Source organism: Sinocyclocheilus rhinocerous, unplaced genomic scaffold (assembly GCF_001515625.1).
Source record: "Sinocyclocheilus rhinocerous isolate Xijiao unplaced genomic scaffold, SAMN03320098_v1.1 scaffold1476, whole genome shotgun sequence".
Lineage (NCBI taxonomy): Eukaryota > Metazoa > Chordata > Actinopteri > Cypriniformes > Cyprinidae > Sinocyclocheilus > Sinocyclocheilus rhinocerous.
In genome coordinates, this window is record NW_015659224.1 from 235,965 (window position 1) to 252,686 (window position 16,722).

The window sequence follows — 16,722 nt, forward strand, 5'->3', positions numbered from 1 at the left end:
GTTGAGAATCCTCTGGGTAATCGAACAAATCCACATTTGTGTCCACGGGTTCGGCTTCAACTTCCTCCTCACTATGTAAGGAAGTGGAGTGTAATGGATTGGTTCTGCGTGGAGCGGTTTTCCCCACTTCAACTGAGTGAGGAGCCTCTCCTTTGCAAGCCTTTTTTGTCTCTGAATCAAAGTTCGCAAGAAATAAAAACTCAGTTAAATACAACATACAAAACAGGGAAGGGCCAACAGGACATCTATACATGAAGTATATAAACAACTGACTTTTAAACAAAAACATAGATCTTCTGATTTGTAAAATCTCTGTAATAATCATTAAGAGGATATTCCATCTTAGGACTGCAAAATCATCAACATGAGGGAAATTATATTTAAAAATGTCATGTGTTGCACAATATTATTGTAAATACTTACTTTTGCTTTGTCATATTGTCGCTTCATCTCAATGTCTGTTTCGTCATCAGAACTTTCTAAATGTTTTCTTTTCTGGACCAAAGACAAAAACACATAATACTGCATTTTCAGGTGATGCACTATGGAAGCATATGGGTAGCAATACTCAATTGATAAAGCAATATGCAAAATAACAATGCAATATGTAAAAAGGAAATGTATTTAAATTTATATTTTCAATACCATGTGTAACATTTAATGCGAAATGAAAATTCAGTAATATAATTTACATTTGCCATTTCTTATACTACTTTGTTATTTAAATACAAATTTAAATGCTTTATAATCTGCAGAATTAAAAATGAAAATGTATTACCAGAACTGATTAGATGTTTACGTGTTTAAACAAAAATTGGAGCAAAATCATCATTGAAATGTTATTTTTCTTAAATGCATTTTCACTCGCAAGTAAAACACTTAAGCTTGTATTTCAGAAAACAACCCGCGATGACGGTTTAAAAATTCAATTTTAAAATGCATTCCAGGCCTATTACGACCCCACCCGGTCAATCATGGCATCAAGGCGGCCAGCGTGTAGTTCTGTGTGCTGAAAACGTTGTGTGTGTCCTTGCAAGAAGGACAAGGGGATATCATATATTTTAATTCTACAGTTAATGTCATGTTGTATGAAGTTAGCCAGCCGTAGCATCTTGTAATCAAGCCACCAGCAGCACACTCATTTTGACTCGCATGTTATAAAGTTACTTTATATCATGCGAGTCAAAATGACTGAACATGGATTAAGTATTTCTCCAAATTACTGAACAAAAGTCAGCACTAAACTAAATATTAAGAGTTCATGCATGTTATCAAGTTAAACAAATTATACTTACACTTGGTGGAGCGCTGCCTCCTGCGGCCTTGCTGTTCGCCATCATCTCTTGTCATTCTTCTCATAGATTTTAAAGCCATGTTTTTTACCATTTCATAGGCTTTTTTTGTTTTGTTTACACTGTCAGAAATAAAATAAACTATAACTGTATTTTAGCCCTTTACTGGGGCAGTAACCTCAAAAGGTGCAACTTGTCTCTTGTCATTCTTCTCATAGATTTTAAAGCCATGTTTTTTACCATTTCATAGGCTTTTTTTTGTTTTGTTTACACTGTCAGAAATAAAATAAACTATAACTGTATTTTAGCCCTTTACTGGGGCAGTAACCTCAAAAGGTGCAACTTAACTAAAGGGAGCATATTAGTACCATATGTGATCGCGACCTAATCAGATTATACCCCAGATACCCCTGATAAACACCCACATTTATAAGCCTCCCAGTAGCAGGCTTTCAAATAAATTAAAAGGACAAGCAGGAACAATGACACAAGAGCACAAGTTTATTCATCAATCACTACTAAAAACATTGTATTTTCTTATGAATGTTGTGCTCACTTTACACCTTAAAAGTAAACTACTTGATTTAAGCCAAACTAGCATTCATTGGCATTGGTAGCAGAGGTGTCCAAATACATAGCTTATGGAGCACCAAAGAGACACTACATAACCAGCCCAATGGCTTTGGTTTAGTACGACCAAATGAACCAGCCACCCCTATACTCACAAAAAATGACAATAATAATGACAATGACAATAATAGCAATGAATAACAATTTAAAAAAAAAAAAATAAATAAAAAAAAAAACCAGACCAGAAAAAAAATTAAAGGCAGTTACTTTCTTTGATGTTATACCGTTACACCAAACATTAGATACAGCTCAAATCATGAACCAAGACTGAAGAAAAAAAAAATAAACAATCCAAACCAACCAACAAAAAGTATACATTCACTACATAATACACCATCAAAAAAAAAGGGAAAACAAAATCAAAAGAAAATCACCCCAAAATAAACCATAAATTCTCAGTCCCTTAACTGAGCAATATCAATGTAAGGCAAGACAAAAGGAATAATACCCAACCAACCCCAATAACAAAATTCAAACAAACACCTGAACCAAATCGACTTACAACAAACCCCAATTAATACAATAAACAAACCAAACAACAAAACAAAGAAACTTCAAGCCAACTCAAAGGCGCGCGCGCGCACACACACAATTTAACAAGACACACGCAACAGTCGAACACCACAAATCAATATACTGGCAACCGACCACCAGGTGGCAGCGGAACAAGAGGCAACGGTCTTGCGTCTCCAAGGCAAGCGATGTACAGACAATAGCGAACTGAAGGCGTTCAAAGCAACAGTGCGCAAGCAACAATCCGGCGTCCCAAAACTGGAACCGGTATATAAGCCACAACAAAGCAGCAGCTGGCGACTTCTGCAAAACAACAAATAGACATTTTTCTTCTGCTTCTCTCTCTCTCTGCTTTTCTCCCCTCAAACATTTTAGAATATAAATAAGGTAAAAGAAAATGTACCTTTCATGCGCATGACACTTACATACTCACTAACAATGCCTGGACACACACGACTAATCTAAAATTACATGAAACAACAATCACATTAATCCAAATACGAATTAAATTAGTTTCCCCCCAAACACCCATATTCTAAATTTATAATTCCTTTTTGTCTAAAAGACTAAAAAACAACAACCATACCTTTCCAGAGGAGTGAGGAAGATACACGACCCACAATACAGGTCACTTCAGTGCAATGCCACGAGGAAACTGAAATCTAACTTGTGTCTATATAATTAGGTTATTACCTGACGTGAAATCTCACCTGTGTCTATATAATTAGGTGATTACCTGACGTGAAATCTCACCTGTGTCTATATAATTAGGTGATTACCTGACGTGAAATCTCACCTGTGTCTATATAATTAGGTGATTACCTGACGTGAAATCTCACCTGTGTCTATATAATTAGGTGATTACCTGACGTGAAATCTCACCTGTGTCTATATAATTACGTGATTACCTGACGTACCAACCCACCACGCACTCCACGCACCATTCTTAAAGGGGCAATGCTACTACACATACAAGTATGCATCCTTTAAGGGTAGATAAGTTACAAAGGTGCACCTTTGAGGGTACCTCATGAAAAATAAACATGGTGTTACATAAGTACTAAATGTATTATTATTACCATAGTAAATTTGTGGTTACTACAGTTTTACTACAAATACTGTGGTAAACTGTGGTTACTGTAATAAAACCATGGTTAATTTTTGTAAAAGGCTGCCAGGCTGTTGTACCCTTAAGGTGAAACTTTAGCATATTTTTTTTTTCTGACAGATTTAGTAAAGTCGACATGAAATGGAAGTTGTGATTGTCTTTTCTTCTTTACTGTGACGTATATCCGAGTGAAACGGCATCTTAAATGAGAGGGCGGGACTTGATTTCGTCCTTCAGAGGAATAAATGTACTGAGGTGTTTGGCAGGAATAGATTGGGGAGCTGATAGACAGTCTCTAAAAAGAATATACTGTGCACTTATAAGGTCTACACCTTCACTTCTTTTTCACAAGGGAATATATAAGACAAATGTGCACAATTCCCCTATATTTATGATCAGTCCATGTCTTGTAGTAAATTTACGACAAGCTCAACACCATATATTGCATATTTGCTTTATAGCGTTTCTATTTGTGTAACACGCAAGCTGATGCTTTATGTGATGTGATAGCCAGACGTAGAGGAACTGACTCTCACCCTAACTCTTACAGTAGCCTAACCACTCATGTTTACTGTCAGTTTCCTCTATGCATTTATGGTGAACATTGTAAACTGTGTGGCTTAGTCATCTGTAAACAGTAATCATATTGTCCTAGTAGCTACAGTCGATGCTTGTCCAGTTGCTAAGATATGCTAATGTTATCATCAGTTATCTTGCATACTTAATCCCACCTTTCCCCCATTCAGCGATATGCCCGTGATACAGATTTTTAAGTGCACTTGCCTCATCACTTCTCTAACGGATTCAGAGAGTTTTTGATGCCCAGGGCAGCGAGAGGACCAATGACCGCAACATCTACACTATAACGTTAACTGTTGCACAGAATACTTTATATTTTTCAACAATCCATCCTTTCTCCTTCTATTTGATTGTTATTTTTTTATTTTAGATTTGCGTGATGTGTGTTTAGGCACGATGTTACTAATGCTATGGCATTAAGAAAAGGATTTAGACTAATTCAGACTAAGTTTTGTTTAATGATTCAGAACCGGTGGCTCATATCGCGCTGTTGTTGTGCATGCAGCGAAGGCAACCCAGTTTCACTTTTAAAGGGGTCATATGATGTTGCTAAAAAGAACATTATTTTGTGTATTTGGTGTAATGAAATGTGTTTATGCGGTTTAAGGTTTAAAAAACACATTATTTTCCACATACTGTACATTATTGTTTTTCTTCTATGCCCCGCCTTTCTGAAACGCGTCGATTTTTACAAAGCTCATCGGTCTGAAAAGCGAAGGTGTGCTCTGATTGGTCAGCTATCCAGTTAGTTGTGATTGGCCGAATACCTCAAGCGTGTGACAGAAATGTTACACTTAGTTTACCTTAGCTGAGGGAGCAACACCCCTAGTTCTCAAACGAGGGGAGGCTCGACCTGCAGCGTGATTGTAGAATCAGAAGGGTAAGCGTACTGCAAGCTAGCCAAACACTCAGCGCATCAGAGAGGCAGAGGAAGGGCCTAATTCGCCTGATGCTGCTGGTTCCAGGTGCTCTGGAAAAACAGAGAACAGAGGAGAACTCCGAATTCAGAGTAATAACGTTGCTCATTCCAGGTAACCCTTTGATAAAGGGGAGCACTGCTCAATACTACCACGAGGACAGCCCATGGAGCGAGGAATCCAACTCCTCAGAGAGAATTAAATGCTCGAAAGAAAGCACCATGCTCACAATAACCCTCAATGGTGAGGGAAGTGATGCTTCCAGAGTATGTCGACAGAGACACACTAGATGAGTGGAGCCAAGGTACCGGGGTCTAAACCAACTCAGAGAAAGGAAACGAGGTTAATAACGCGTAACCCTTACCATACAGGATTTCAGAAATGTGGGCAAAGCATAACGTGCACACTTACCACTTATGTGGATTTTAGAAAGTGGGCAAAGCATAACGTGCACACTTACCAGCTATGTGGATTTTAGAAAGTCTGCAAAGCATAACGTGCACACTTACCACTTATGTGGATTTTTAGAAAATGCGCAAAGCTTAACGTGTGTACTTACCAAAGTATGGATTTAGAGTTTTCCAAGCATCTGCTCACAGGTACCCGGAAGTACTGGGCCAAACGGGAGAGGCAAGCTCAAATACAACCCTCAAAGGTGAGGGGAGCACTGCCCGAGACAGCATTTACACAGGAAGACGCGCCGGGGGCCTCATGATCACGAAGGCTCCCGCAGAAGCTTGTGTTATGGCCGCATGATCCAGGAAGTATAAAGCCGAAACCCGTCTTATCGTACCATCTGGACCTATATTGACGAGTGAAATAAACACTGCAAGTCGAGCACCCGGTTTCTGAACCCAGCAGAGGGGGTGCCCATCGAGGACCTACCCTAGAAAGGGACAGAAACACACAGGTCCCGGGAAACACTGCAAAGAAACTAGCAGAAGGGTTCACACAACCACCAATCTCATTAGATACACATATATATTCATATATACATATATTAGACATGGATCATACTCACCCACCATGGTTCCCGCGTCGGAGCTCTGTCAGAAGAAGCCTCTAGACCGGACCATCAGTAAGATGGTCACTATGAAGCCATAGAACCAACCAAACCTAATTGGAAGGCCAAACAAAGTAGTTTCGCTTTCACAACGAAACACTGTGAATAGGTCTAGTGGAACAACAGTAATAGACTCTCGCCACGTAAGCCCTGTCCTATCTTCCGCCCCAGTTGCCGTGGGGGGACCAGTTGGCTTACTAGGGGCGCTGGAAGGACAATAGTAGCAGCAATAGTAGCACTTTGTTAGGGATCCCAATTCATCGGTCACCGACATGACTCGGAGTGACCGACTGAAAGGGAACGTCTCGGTTACGTATGTAACCGTCATTCCCTGAAGGAGGGAATGGAGAATGTCTGGGCTGAAGGACACTGCATTGCAAACTGACTTGGGCAGGCTGTATGGGTTACTGTGCTTACCCGCAGTCTGCCTTTGTGACCGACGTGGCGCCGGGGCGGGTACTCTAGGCTCAACCGGGGCTGCCAAATTACTCCTTTGAGCAGGGACTGGGCGCTTCTCAAAAGTATCCAGACCCATGTCTATAGGAGCCACCCCCATGCCATCACCTTCATCTACACTCTCCTCCAATGCAGTAAGTGTCTCCTCAACACTCTCTTGTTCTTCAATCTCAGGTGAAATCAAATCATCTACCTGGGAACTGGATCGTTTCATACATTCATCTACTGAAGGCACTGATTGCCCTGTCGCAGTACGCCAAGTCTCCTCCACAACTACGCACTCGGTGTCAGTAGGAGCTGGTATTTCCTCATGCAATGGACTAACAACTTCTTTCGCAAAGCTTACTTTCCTACGCGGTGCTGGCACTGGGGTTGGTCGTGGACAAGGTTGAAGGTGAGACCGTTTCATACATTCATCCGCTGAAGGCACTGATTGCCCTGTCGCAGTACGCCAAGTCTCCTCCACAACTACACACTCAATGTCCGGAAGAGCTGATATTTCCTCATGCAATGGACTAACAACTTATTTTGCAAAGCTTACTTTCCTATGCGGTGCTGGCACTGGGGTTGGTCGTGGACAAGGTTGAAGGTGAGACCAATGGACCCTTTTTTTCACACCGTCTGGTTCCACCACATAGGTAGTTCCTTGAACATTCTTCACCACGTAGACCTGTGATGCCCATGCATCCTGAATCTTATTTCTCCCTGCCGGACGGTGCCTCAAGTAAACTTGCTGTCCAACAGCAATCTCCGGGCAATACACCTCACTCTCATGCCATTCAGTCCGTTCCGCTGCTTTTCTTTCTGCATACTCTCTCGCTCTAGCATGAGCGTCCTGGAGTCGCTCCCGGTGAACAGACAACCAGTTGGTTTCCATACCTTCCTCAGACTCCCGTCCCAACAAAGCATCAACCGGAAGGTGCGGTTGTGTACCAAACAACATATAATACGGGGAGTATCCCGTGGAGGAGTGGGGCATCACGTTATAAGCATACACTAATTCCGGTAAGTGTTCAGGCCATCTCTTCTTCTTGTCTTGTCTTCTTCTCTTCTCTGAGAGAGCGTCAGCCGCTGTATTACAACGACCACCTGGTCGGTAGCAGATCTCAAAATTAAAAACAGCTAGTTGGGCCGCCCACCGCGGCTCCACTGCTCCCAGCTTCGCTGTGTTAAGGTGACAGAGCGGATTGCTGTCAGTGAGAACAGTGAACCGAGACCCCAACAGATAGCCCCTGAACTTCTCTACTACAGCCCACTTTAGGGCCAGGAGTTCCAGTTTCATGCTGCTGTAGTTGCGGTCATTGCGTTCGGCACCTCTCAGCCTCCTACTTGCATAGGCAATTACTTTCTTCCTCCCATCCTGAAGCTGGTAAAGGACAGCACCCAGGCCCAAATTACTGGCATCTGTCTCTAACACGAATGGAAGGGAGAAGTCGGCATATCCCAGTACTGGAGCGCAGGTCAGCTCCTTCTTGAGATGTTCAAATGCCTGATGGCATTCAGATGTCCAAGAGCCTTGAAATAACTTGTCACATTGGGACCCATTGCCCTTTTTGGTGCACAAATTTACAACGTCGTGCAAAGGTCCGGCCACCTTGGAGAAACCCGCGATAAATCGGCGGTAATAACTGCAAAATCCCAAAAAGGATTGCAGTTCCTTCACTGTGCTAGGCACTGGCCACTGCACTACTACACTGACTTTGTCGGGGTCAGGACCTACCCCTGGCAATGGCTTTGCCCCAGGTTCAAGCATGATCACACCCTTAGTCATGGGCAGCTTCTTACTAACTCGAGCCTGAACCATGGCAACTGAGGCCGCCGGGACATGCGTTTTAAATCTTCCAGCTATTCGAACTGTAGAGTTTGCTCCCCATCAGAGCCTCGCCATGCACCTTACTAAAAGCATCCCGCCAATCTGAGTCTAGGAATCCTGCCAAGGCATTATCAAACTCGGCCAGAATCAGCTGTTTTCAGTGCTGAGCAATATTCATGCCGAGGATGCCTGGCAGTGAATGATCAACTTCTCCATCTTTCTGGTCTCGGACTATCAAGAATCCACAGCCAGGTATCGTTACTCCCATCACCTGAATATCCAACTCGACGTATCCCAAATATGGGAGGGGCAATTTATTAGCAGCTGTAATCCGCAACCACTTTGAGGTGTTGTGCATATCCCTATCTTCCCTATGTAAGTGTTCTCTAAAAAAGCTTTCCGCCAATGTGCTCACATTGCTGCCTGTGTCCAAAAGACACTTGACACTTTTTCCCCCATGCTGATCTCAACCTCAGGGCATTGGCCCACTGCCCGTTGCGAGAACCGCTCCTTAGTCAGTGGGCTGTTGCTTGAGCCATGGACACCCCCTCTCATTGCTTGGCTTTGCGCAATGAAGGAACACTGTTTTCCGGCGCCATTGTTTCCCCAGAGGCCAACACCTGACCTTCCTGATTAAGCCGCACCGTACACTGGCGGGCTATATGTCCCACAGCTTCACACCTCAAGCAAATTGGCTGACCGTCCCGCGTATATCTGGGCCTAACCGTAGCCCTTTGGGGCCTTTCCAAACTTGAACTGACTCTTTGAGTGGTGAGGTTGCGGACCGCGTTCGTTAGCTCTCCGATCGCTTTCCCTTGTTGAACTACTGCCTTCACTACCTCCTGCAAGACAGCATTCAGGTCTCCCGAAGACGATGCACCCACATTCTGGGACCCTGCACCCTTTTCAACACCCAGGCCCAGCAAGTAGTGACTTTTAGCAATACCCGCACCACGGGGACGATCTTCTGCACACCACAACAGAGCTTCCTCTCTGACCTCAAAGAGTGTCACACGAGGTCGATCCCGCACTATTTTGCGCAATTCCCGACGGAGTATGGAATCCCTTACCCCTTCCACAAACGGATCCCTTAGTGCTACCTGCACATCCGGCACTGCATTAGGCGACTGTTGGAGGGCCACGTTTAACATTGTCGACAAGGCACGTGAATACTCTCGGAGATCTTCCCCCTCTAACTGTTTCCTTGCATACAAGGCATGTAACAGCTGAGGGGTTGTACGCTTCTCACGGAATGCGGCCCTCAAATACGCAAACAGCTCCCGTGGCTGTGCATCCTCCCCCCCTATACACAGTTTAATTTCATCCAGAGCCGATCCCCTCAAGAGTGACAAAATAAAGTCTACTTGATCCTCTTCACTCAGTCTCATTATGCGAATAACTCGTTCGAGTTCCTCAATAAACTCATCTACAGTCTGGCAATCTTTACTAGCGTCACCACAGTAAGGAACAATTTGCTTTTCCCTGGGAATATAGACATAATGGGCCTAACCTTAGCCCTTTGGGGCCTTTCCAAACTTGGACTGACTCTTTGAGTTGTGAGGTTACGGACCGCGTTCGTTAGGTCTCCGATCGCTTTCCCTTGTTGAACTACTGCCTTCACTACCTCTTGCAAGACAGCATTCAGGTCTCCCGAAGACGATGCACCCACATTCTGGGACCCTGCACCCTTTTCAACACCCAGGCCCAGCAAGTAGTGACTTTTAGCAATACCCGCACCACGGGGACTCAAGAGTGACAAAATAAAGTCTACTTGATCCTCTTCACTCAGTCTCATTATGCGAATAACTCGTTCGAGTTCCTCAATAAACTCATCTACGGTCTGGCAATCTTTACTAGCGTCACCACAGTAAGGAACAATTTGCTTTCCCTGGGAATATAGGCATAAGACCTCATATTAACAGTGCTCAGCCCAGCAAGCGTTGACATCACCAGATCGTGTCTCCTCCCCAGCTCCTGTATTTGTGACTGGAGTTGTAAGAATGCGTTACCTTCCTCATCATCGTCAGCCCTGGCAGGGCTCCCTCCTTAGAAACTTCCGCCTCCATGACCCTATGCCTCGGGTATAAAGGGTCTCAGTCTCTGTAAAGTTTACACACAAACAAAGTCTAATGCCGCTCCCTCTTTCCAACTGGTCCTGGCACCCTGGCTGCTTGTTTTCCTGCAGTCATTCCCACCTCTGTGCACGGCTCTCTCTCTTCAGTGGAAGCTGACACGTGACCCTCCTTCCACCACTACCGTTGTCTATCTCCCCAAGCGGACTAACAGTTAGTATTTGACTCACGGAAAGAAAAAAACACTCCCCCTAAGAGGAAACCAACAGAAGGAATGAACCCCACTCCTGGTACCAAAAAGATGTGGCCGTGTGAATGTGTACACTATTAAAGAAACTCAAACACTGCCAAGTATCTAAACTAGGGGTTCTTTATTTCCGACCGCGTATGCAGAAGACGCAGCATTAGTACTCAAGGTTTTCAACTGAGGGGAGCTGTGCCGATGAAATTTATACAGTGAAGAATAAACACAACCAAAAGCACGCTTCCCCAAAGGTATAAAGAAACAAACCAAAATTATAAGCACTTCAAATAGTTCTGTCACGTAATCAAGGCTCAGATCCAACTGCGAGTGAAGAAAACAGTTTATTGTGAATTCACAGTATGTGGAAACGAACAGGAGATCCCGAATCCGAGAGAGAAAGCCAAGCTCGTAGAAACCCAGTCCGAGAGCAGAAGTCAGGCCAATGGGAAACAAAAGGCCCACACACACACCCACCCACACACACACACACCCCCACACACACACACACACACACACACACACAGGAATGAGCACACCGACCCTCGAACCATGACAGTACCCCTCCTCCTAAGAGCGCCTCTCGGCGCTCCCAGGGGAACCTACCTGGCGATTGTAATCATCGATAAGGGAGTGATCTAATATATCTCTCGCAGGCACCCAACTCCTCTCCTCTGGCCCGTAACCCTCCCAGTCCACCAAATACTGAACTCCTCGTCCCCTCCGTCTCGAGTCCAGAATACGTTTTACCAAATAGGTAGGTTCCCCATCTACGAGACGCGGCGGTGGGGGAACCGGGAGAGGCGGATTAATCGTAGAATGAAAAACGGGCTTTAATTTAGAAACATGAAATACGGGATGAACTCTCCTGTACGCTGGAGGAAGTTTGAGGCGGACTGCCACCGGACTAATAATTTTGGTGACAGTAAACGGGCCGATAAATTTGGGAGCAAGTTTATTACAAACGGTGCGGAGAGAAATGTTCTTTGATGAAAGCCACACTTTTTGACCAACGACGTAGACGGGAGGCTTCGACCGGTGGCGATCGGCCTGAGCCTTGGTGCGCGCTCCCACCTGGAGGAGAGTCTGTCTGGCTCTGCTCCAGGTGCGACGGCACCTCTGGACAAAAGCGTGAGCGGAGGGAACCGCGACTTCGGATTCCGTACTGGGAAAAACAGGTGGCTGGTATCCTAAGCTACACTCAAACGGAGACAGGCCCGTACCAGATACCGGTAAAGAGTTGTGTGCGTACTCAACCCATGAGAGCTGCTGACTCCAGGAGGACAGATTCTGTGAAACCAAACATCGTAACATGCGTTCTAAATCTCGGTTGGCTCTCTCCGTCTGACCATTACTCTGGGGATGGAATCCGGAAGAAAGACTAACAGTCGCCCCTAATAAATGACAAAATTTCTTCCAAAATTTGGAAATAAACTGAGGCCCCCTGTCCGAGACCACGTCCGTCGGGAGGCCATGAATATGAAAAACGTGGTCAATGACAGCAACCACTGTTTCTCTGGCAGATGGCAGTTTGGGCAGAGGGATGAAATGAGTTGCCTTCGAGAACCGGTCCTCCACGGTCAAAACCACCGTGTTGCCCTGAGAGGGCGGAAGCCCCGTAACAAAATCTAGCGAAATGTGGGACCAGGGTCTCGAAGGAACCAGCAGCGGCTGGAGGAGTCCCGCAGAGGGTCGATTGGAAGTCTTAGAAATGGCAAAGACAGAGCAAGCCAAAACAAAAAGTCGTATGTCACGAGCCATAGACGGCCACCAGAATCGCTGCTTTATAAGAAACGTAGAACGAGTCACTCCCGGATGACAAGCCAACTTGGAAGAATGACCCCATCGAATGATGTCAGACCGTAAACTCTCAGGTACAAACAAACGACCCGGTGGGCATCCGGGCGGGGGCGTTACCCGTTCAGAGGCCATGTGGACCTTCGATTCAATCTCCCAAGACAACACAGAGACGACGACTTTCTGTGGCAAAATAGGCTCGGGAGAAGACGGGCGGTTGGAAAGGTCAAAAATACGGGATAACGCATCGGGCTTGATGTTCTTAGATCCCGGACGGTAAGAAATAGAAAAATCAAAACGACCAAAAAATAAAGCCCACCGAGCCTGCCTAGAGTTTAACCTTTTGGCGGATTTGATGTATTCCAAATTCTTATGGTCGGTCCAGACGATGAAAGGAACCCCCGAACCCTCCAACCAATGATGCCACTCTTCCAAGGCGAGTTTGACCGCCAGCAGCTCTCTATTACCAATATCGTAATATTGGTAATATAACTCCCTCCTCTGAAGCGTCAACCTCCACCACAAACTGCCGTGACGGATCGGGGTGATGAGAATTGAGGCTGAAACAAAGCAGCCCTTTAGTTTGGTAAATGCGACATCCGCCGCGTTATACCACCTGAAAGCAGTCTTGGTGGAGGTTAAGGCAGTCAGAGGAGAAGCTAGCTGGCTGAAATTGTGAATAAAACGCCGGTAAAAATTGGCAAAGCCCAGAAACCTCTGCAGGGCCTTACGAGAATCTGGGATTGGCCAATCCACAACAGCCTTAACTTTGTCGGGGTCCATGCACACTCCCTCGGCCGACATGATGTACCCCAAAAAGGGGACTGACTGTGCATGGAAAACGCATTTCTCCGCCTTGACAAAAAGCCCATTCTCTAACAGCCTCTGAAGCATTCGCCTAACGTGTTGAACGTGTTCCTGGAGAGAGTGAGAAAAAATCAATATGTCATCCAGGTGGACATAAATGAACTGATCGAGCATATCTCTGAACACGTCATTAACGAGTGCCTGGAAGACCGCGGGAGCGTTCGAAAGACCGAACGGAAGAACAAGATATTCAAAGTGCCCCCTGGGGGTATTAAACGCAGTCTTCCATTCATCCCTCTCTCTCATGCGGACCAAATGATAAGCATTACGGAGATCCAATTTCGTGAAAAACGACGCCCCCTGCAGACGCTCGAAGGCCGAAGACATCAATGGCAAAGGATAGGTATTCTTTACCGTGATGCTGTTCAGCCCCCGATATTCAATGCAAGGATGCAGGGAACCGTCTTTCTTTTCCACGAAAAAGAACCCCGCACCCGCCAGGGAAGAAAAGGGGTGTATGATCTTGGCAGCTAGAGAATCAGAAATATATTTCTCCATGGCTTCCCTTTCCGGAGCGCAAAGCGAGTATAATCTGCCTCTAGGCGGAGACGTACCTGGCAATAAGTCTATAGCACAGTCATAGGGACGAACACTCCCTAACTTCTAAACACTCCCTTCAGGTCGAGGTACTCACTGGGCACGTTAGACAGGTCCGCATGCTCGGACACAGAAGAACAGGCAGACAAAAGACAAGAAGCATGACACTTATTACTCCAGGCCAGAACATAATCATGACCCCAGTTAATGTGGGGGTTGTGTAACCTCAGCCAGGGATGAGAATTAGTCAGGAAAAATTGAATATTTTCTGTGTGATTGCCCGAGGTGATCAGTCTTATCAAACCTGTAGTGTGGGTAACAGGACACAATGACTGACCGCTGAGAGCAACGACAGAAATGGGATCTTTAAGGATAAAGACAGGAATCTGAAGCTTACGGGCTAGACTAAAATCCAAAAAGTTACCCTTGGCTCCCGAGTCAATGAGGGCTTGACAGCTGTATATGTCCGAGTCCCATTGCATCTTGATCGGGAGATGGGTGACAGCACGGGAGGTCTTTTCCATAGCGAACCCGCCCGCCAGTAACCTCCTATTCCGGATCCGATGTTTCGTCAAGCACCTCACAGGGGTTGTATGTAAGTCGGTCCAGACGATTCGTAGCCGAGCGAAAAGGTTGGTACTGACCTCGCTGCTGTAACCTGGCATCCACCCGGATAGCCAAGTCAATAAGCCCATCCAAAGAGGTGGGTAGATCCAGAGCGTAGATTTCGTCTTGAATATGGGGCACCAGTCCGTGTAAAAACATGTTCCACTGCGCCTCGGCGTTCCAGCTGCATTCCGCTGCCAAGGTGCGGAACTCGATAGAATAATCTCTACTGTCCAGTGAGCCTGACGTAACTCCGCCAAAATCTGTGCCGCCTCTCTCCCAAATGCTGCTCTATCGAAGACTTTCTTTAATTCACTCGAGAAGTCCTGGAACGAGGCAACACACTGGTGCTTGTTGTCCCAAGCCGCAGTGCCCCAGAGGGCGACCCGTCCAGAAAGTAATGTGATAGCGAACGCTATTTTAGATTCTTCCGTGGGAAATGAAGAAGGCTGAAGAGAAAAGTACAAAGAGTATTTCGTCAAAAAGGCACGGCATAATTGAGGCTCACCGGAGTAGAAAATAGGAGGCGGCAACCGAGGTTCAGCAGAGTGGAGGGTGCGAGATGACTCTGTAACAGCAGGTGGATTGGGCGCAGTGGGCTGTTGAGTAGGCTCCATCTTAAAACGCTGAAACTGGGAGGTTAATTCGGAAAGCTGTGACACCAATGCTTGAACGGTTCCTCCTGTCGAGTCATTCTTGCGTTACTGCTTTCTAAAAAACTTCTTAATTCAGTGGTACTCGCTGGATCCATTTTCTGGTCGGTTCGTTCTGTCACGTAATCAAGGCTCAGATCCAACTGCGAGTGAAGAAAACAGTTTATTGTGAATTCACAGTATGTGGAAACACACAGGAGATCCCGAATCCGAGAGAGACAGCCAAGCTCGTAGAAACCCAGTCCGAGAGCAGAAGTCAGGCCAATGGAAACAAAAGGCCAACAGAACAAACAGTGGTGAGCGAGACAACGAACTGACAAAGGACCGTGAAACAGCGAGCCAGATAAAGGTGGCCCAGATAGGCTTCAGGTGAACCCTGATTAGGAGGCGGGGTTGCCAGACGCAACACACACACACAGGAATGAGCACACCGACCCACGAACCGTGACAAGTTCTCACAGTTACAGAAATCACTTCAGGCCAGTTTCGCCAATTCCCCTTTTTTCCCTTTACAAGGATAGCCACACAGTAAAAAAAAATAAATTAATTAAACACAGTACAAAGAAACTTGGTGTGAGCACTTAACCCCTTAGATAAACAACGGTAGTGGCTTATGATGCTTTCTAAAGGAAGAATAAACATAGAACATAATCAAATATACATTCTCATAAGCCACTTACAACTATTGACTAAATAAATTCAAGTAAATCCATTTTACACTCTGTACATCTCTATTAACATTGTTATTACTATCTTCTTCTCCAAGAACAGATTATTAAAGAATTCAAATTAACATTGACATCAAAACAGTATACAACTAGTGAACCATTTTCTCTGAGTATACATATACATTTCCCAAAACCGAATGAAATAAATATTACTAACTCCGTGGCGTGCTGCGTCGCATTAAAAATTCACCCAGCTGTCACCTCACATGCACCTTCACGTGCCTTCATTCTCCCCTCTAGTATTATTTTATTAAAGGAGAAAGAAGTTTGGTTTACTTTCTCTTCCACTTCACAACATAAATGGCATGTTCTAAACTCAACGTTCACATTAAATGTCACTCACGCTCGATCTCCGTGGCCTGCACGATTCCTCTACGCAGATATTTCTCACCCACGGAGAAATACGAAATCTGTGTTATCGTAGACTGCTCCAAACTGCTCAGCGACCAGACCAACACCCAACCGAGGGTTTCCCCTTTTTTCCCCCTGACCAAACAACAAAGGTGTTGTTTTCCAGCCCACGCACTTCAACACACCCGTGCCCGGGAAGCCCCTAATCATAAACCGTTCCCCAGAAATAAACACTCTCTTTTTTTCCCACTCTTCTCACCGCACTGCTCAGACGCACGAGAGTGCCCCCTAAAGGCGGGCGTACACTGTGCGATTCTGAAGGTCGGAACGTCATGAGCTCTGGCACATGTCACGATTGAGTTTATCCGAAAATCGTACGGAGGCAGTCACACACGACACGAATTTACTACGCTTTTACAAACTCTGACATAAGCATTACGTTTCACGCCATTCATAAAAATAAGGATTCTGAGGACGAAATAGTTTTCTTTGTGGCAGG

The 16,722-nt window shown here is 45.3% G+C and overlaps 1 long non-coding RNA gene across 1 annotated transcript; it reads right to left on the reverse strand.

Annotated features, from left to right (window-relative positions):
- Nucleotides 1-2,487: 2,487 nt before the first annotated feature.
- LOC107723342 (uncharacterized) lies at nucleotides 2,488-3,056 on the reverse strand. Its single transcript, XR_001637917.1, has 3 exons — nucleotides 3,022-3,056; nucleotides 2,839-2,896; nucleotides 2,488-2,738 (listed from the first exon to the last, which is right to left on the reverse strand). It is a non-coding gene; the product is annotated as an uncharacterized LOC107723342 (long non-coding RNA).
- Between the last annotated feature and the right edge of the window lie 13,666 nt (nucleotides 3,057-16,722).